Below are 5,144 nucleotides of genomic sequence, written 5' to 3'. Positions count from 1 at the left end.
GCTTCAGTCCTGCCTCTTGTTGTTCAGAGGTGGAAACCGAGGGAAGTGACTTGTCCAAGCTCACAAAGCTTGCTAGGGACAGAGGGGAGACCAGAGCCCAGGGCTGCTGCCCCTAACTGAGAGTTCCCCTGTTCTTCCTCCCTGCCCTCTGCTCCCCTCCTCTCCAGGGCTCTGTGAGCTTGTCTCTGAGGTGCGGTCTGGAGGGGCTGCTTGCCACAAGTCAGGTTCTTGCTCATGCTGTCCCTGAGCAGTGCCCTCAGGTGTGGCTCTCTCTGCAGAGACGCCTGGTGGTGGCCACAGGGGGGCAGCAGCAGGTGGAACTGGAGGCTCTCCTTGCAGAAGAGTGGGATGGGAGGGAAGGAAGGGCCTCTAGGAGCTGCCCCAGGAACCTGAGCTGGGCATGGTGTTATAAGGTCTTAACCTTGAGGGTACACACAAAGGCCCATTGAGCCTCAAGGGTGAAATCATGGCCTGCCTCCTCTCCCCCATAGAGCCCCCCATTCATTTATGCATTAGTCATTTATGGGTCCCTTACCCTGTCTCTGGTCCTCGGCCAGTACCAGTGGATATGTGAAAGCAGCCGTGTGAAGCCTAGTACAGTGCTGTGGGGGACACACTGGGATGGAGCGCCCTCTGTCTGCGGAGGCCAGGTCTGCACGTCCGGGAGGCTGCCTTGGCCTGGAAAACATCTGCCTTTGGAATCAGACAGGCCCAGCGCCACCAGTTACAACTGACTTAGAAGCAAGTCTCTCAGTCTCCTTTTTTGGTTAAATGAGAATAGATTTGGCATACAGTAAGCACTCAATAAATGTGAACTATTAATCATCTGGGGGGAGAGACATATGAGTAAATTGATAATTACAGTATAGAATGAGATACTGTGTTGTGGGTAAATACAGGGTGTATCAGCAGCATGGAAAATGGGTTTCTGATTCTGACTCGGGGGTGAAGGGGTCAGGGAAGACTCCCTGGAGGAGGCAAGACAAGCTAGATGTTGAAATACAAACTGCACTTATGTATGTTTTTGTTTAACTTGTGGACAAAGACTTATGGATAGGAATCCTGTTTTACAACCCAGAGCTCACTGTTCAGTATGAGTTTTGATACATATAAGAAGGGATGTTAGGATACCTGAGACGGTTCACTGATGGGAGTATTGAGAGCCATAAAGATTGGTTCCAAGCTAGGCGCAGTGGCTCAAGCTTGCAATCCTCACACCGAGGTGGGAGTATTGCTTGAAGCCAGGAGTTCAAGACCAGGGCAAGAAAGTAACAGACACCTCATCTCCACAAACATTTAAAAATTGGCTGGGTATTGGGGCATGTGCTTGTACTTACAGCTACTCAGGAAGGGGAGGCTGAGGCAAAAGGATCGAGCCTAGGAGTTGGAGGCTGCACCGAGCTTTGATGGCAGCACTGTACTCCAGCCTGGGCTTTTATCTTGAGAACTCGATGTCTGAAGTTAAAGGTATTGGCATATTTCCACACCTCTGTACTGTTCTTGAGCGTGATCGCTTAGGAATGAATATGATTTGAACTCATTCATGTTAGGAGAGAGTGTCAAATTGAGAACCAGGCAGATCCACCACTAGAGTAAAAAGGACCCTAAAGCAAATTGGTTGAAGAAATTAGATCCCAGGCCGGGCACGGGGGCTCAAGCCTGTAATCCCAGCACTTTGGGAGGCCGAGGCAGGTGGATCACGAGGTCAAGAGATCAAGACCATCCTGGTCAACATGGTGAAACCTCATCTCTACTAAAAATACAAAAAAAGTAGCTGGGCATGATGGCATGTGCCTGTAATCCCAGCTACTCAGGAGACTGAGGCAGGAGAATCGCCTGAACCCAGGAGGCAGAGGTTGCGGTGAGCCAAGATCGTGCCACTGCACTCCAGCCTGGGTAACAAGACCAAATGTTGGGGCCCGGCACGTCTGCCGGGGGGCTACCGACCTGCGGGAGTCCCCAAGACCACCACCGTAGATATTCAACCTGAGGGAGAGAGTGCGCGGAAGTGAAAGAAGAAAGAAAAGCGGAGTCTGGAGGTCTGTGTAACTTACAGTCAGAACACAGCCCTTTATTTTTGTAGGTTACAGCTTTTATACCTTTTTTCTTGTTACATTTACTTTATCTCAGCAGAAAAGGGGTAAACAGAAAAGAGAACAGAAACCACGTAAAAATAGTTATCAGGGGCTTGTGATAACAGCTCACAAAGCAGTTTGAAGGGGGCCTGTGATAATAGCTTACAACGCAGTTTAAAGGTTAATATATGTTTTTTAAGAGTACACAGTGCAATCAAACAACGGTGTCCTCATGGTGGCTTGTTAATTATGTTTTCCATCAGGAGGTAGAGCAAAGGCTCAGCTCCTGAGAAAATATGGGCAGGGGTCCTTGCCCCTCTCAGGCATCTCAACTGCAGCAAGTCTGTTGCTTACACAGAGATTAAAGGGGATATGAAAGCAGTCAGCACAATGCCCTCATAAACCGCAGGCCCTTGCTCTGCATTCTGTTTTTGCCTCAGTGGCTTAGCCATTTTTACCTCGACTTGACAGCCCTCGAGAGCAGGGGGAGAGCAGATAGGTCCAGCAGCCAAGATGGGGTGAGTCACGCTGTCTCGAGCCCTTGGCGTGAACACTGCAAGCGAACCTGTCTCAAAAAAAAAAAAAGCAGAAAAAAAAAAAAAAAAGAAATTAGATCCCAAAGATTCTTGGTGAATTTTGAAGGCTACATCAGTATATCCATATTAAAAGGAGAGGACAGAAGCCAAAATAAAAGCATTATGGGCTGCCACGACAACTGGATTAAAATAAGCAGCAGTTTCATTAGAAAGGGCTAACTTCACTCCAGCTCTTTAGAGGATCTAAAGTGACCTTGATGGACAGTGGAAGAAATCACAACATGAAATTCCTTGAATAAAAACTTATTGACTTAAAAGAAAAAAAGAGGCCGGGTGCGGTGGCTCAAGCCTGTAATCCCAGCACTTTGGGAGGCCGAGGCGGGTGGATCACGAGGTCAAGAGATCGAGACCATCCTGGTCAACATGGTGAAACCCCGTCTCTACTACAAATACAAAAAATTAGCTGGGCATGGTGGTGCGTGCCTGTAATCCCAGCTACTCAGGAGGCTGAGGCAGGAGAATTGCCTGAACCCAGGAGGCGGAGGTTGTGGTGAGCCGAGATCGTGCCATTGCACTCCAGCCTGGGTAACAAGAGGGAAACTCCATCTCAAAAAAAAAAGAAAAAGAAAAAAGAACCCAAGGAGTTCACTCCACACAATGAAGATGGGAAGGGTGTCTCAGGCAACAGGCAAAGAGAATGCCATGAGGGTGCACGGTTAGGGCCATTTATAGCTAATTGAGTGTCCTGCAAGTATTAATTTATATCAACCTTCTCTCTCCAATCGTTAAGCTCACACTCCATTTTTAAGCTGTCTTGTGGACTTGCGGGGGAAGCACTGCTTTGGGGAGTATTTGAGCAAGTGACCTTGAAGGGCTGGGTGGATGAGTGTATGAATTTGCAGGTTGAGCAGCTTCTGGTGACTACAAAGCCCAGGGCGTGTCCATAAGGAGCTCGCCTCTGAGGAGGAGAGCGGTGGAGGTGGGGTGTGTGTGTGTGTGTGTGTGTGTAAGCTCTGAAAAGCCAGGGCCAAGGGATTGAGCAGAGCGATGTTGGACGGGCTGGCCATGAGGACAGTGAAGTCACTGAGGATGACAGCAGGAACTGGGTGGAAAAGGAGACTGGGAGCCGGTGGCTGAGTGTCAGAAAATGAGAAGCCAGGTGCAGTGGCTCACACCTGTAATCCCAGCACTTTTGGAGCCTGAGGCCAGAGGATTGCTTGAGCCCAGGATTTCGAGACTAGCCTGGTCAACATAGCGAGGCCCCATCTCTATATAAAAAAACAAAAGAGGGTCAGGCACGGCGGCTCACGCCTATAATCCCAGCACTTTGGGAGGCCGAGGAGGGCAGATCACTAAGAGATCAAGACCTGCCTGGCCAATACAGTGAAACCCCATTTCTACTAAAAATACAAAAATTAGCTGGGTGTGGTGGCGTGTGCCTGTAGTTCCAGCTACTCGAGAGGCTGAGGCAGGAGAATCATTTGAACCCAGGAGATGGAGGTTGCAATGAGCTGAGATCGTGCCACTGCACTCCAGCCTGGCAACAGAGTGAGACTCTGTCTCAAAAAAAACAAAACAAATCAAAAGAAAAAGAAAATGAACCACCAGGATTGGTGGGCTGCCAGTACTGAGGAAAGCAGGAGGGTAGGCCAGGCAGGTTGCATGAGCCTTAGAGGAACCATAGTTTTCCAAGAGGCGGGATGAGTAGTGGTGTGGATATTGAAATTGGGAGGAAGGAAGGCCACAGACTCAAAGCAGATGCTGAGGGATGAGGGCTGGGAGACAGAAGCCTCCACTTGAGACAGCGGTAAGGGACAGTGGAGTTCAGCTGAGGCAGCAGGGAGGGGAACTGCTGAGACTAGGTTATGGGGCAAGGTTTTTTTCTTTGAGCCAGAGTCTTGCTCTGTTGCCAAGGCTGGAGTGCAGTGGAGTGGTGCAATCTCGGCTCACTGCAACTTCTGCCTTGGGGGTTCAAGTGATTCTCCTGCCTCAGTCTCCTGAACAGCTGGGATTACAGGTGCCCGCCACCATGCCTGGCTCATTTTTGCATTTTTAGTAGAGATGGGGTTTTACCATGTTGTCCAGGCTGGTGTTGGATTCCTGACCTTAGGTGATCTACCAGCCTCTGTCTCCCAAAGTGCTGGGATTACAGGTGTGAACTACTGCACCCGGCCTGGGGGAAGTTTTCTGACTGCTCACTAGGCGTTCAGGAAGCTGGATCTTGTGAGGGAGGGGAGGCAAAGGGCATGCATTGGGTCAGGTGAGGAGAGACTCTGGGAGTACGTTCTGACGCCTTCCCTGTGACTTAGGTAAAGCAGGAGATTTGCGATTTCCGTGGAGGCCCAAATACATGTTTACTGAAGATGAGCTGGAAAGTCTGATTCTGTGTTGAATGAGAAAGTGCTAAGAATACACCTCTTACATCTAGATGATGCTTGAGAACGTACCAAGTATTTTATTGCACTTTGTCATATATTTTCTTAATTTCCTCCTAATTGTAACCCTGGAAAGTGGACATTATCAGTGGTAAGCT

At 49.3% G+C, this 5,144-nt stretch overlaps 1 pseudogene; it reads left to right on the top strand.

Annotated features, from left to right (window-relative positions):
• The first annotated feature begins 1,007 nt into the window (after nucleotides 1-1,007).
• LOC118149354 (small nucleolar RNA SNORA40) lies at nucleotides 1,008-1,124 on the top strand (annotated as a pseudogene).
• Nucleotides 1,125-5,144: the final 4,020 nt, after the last annotated feature.

The sequence above is a fragment of the Callithrix jacchus genome, chromosome 18, assembly GCF_049354715.1.
Source record: "Callithrix jacchus isolate 240 chromosome 18, calJac240_pri, whole genome shotgun sequence".
Classification (NCBI taxonomy): domain Eukaryota; kingdom Metazoa; phylum Chordata; class Mammalia; order Primates; family Cebidae; genus Callithrix; species Callithrix jacchus.
This window is presented reverse-complemented; position numbering and strand designations above follow the sequence as displayed.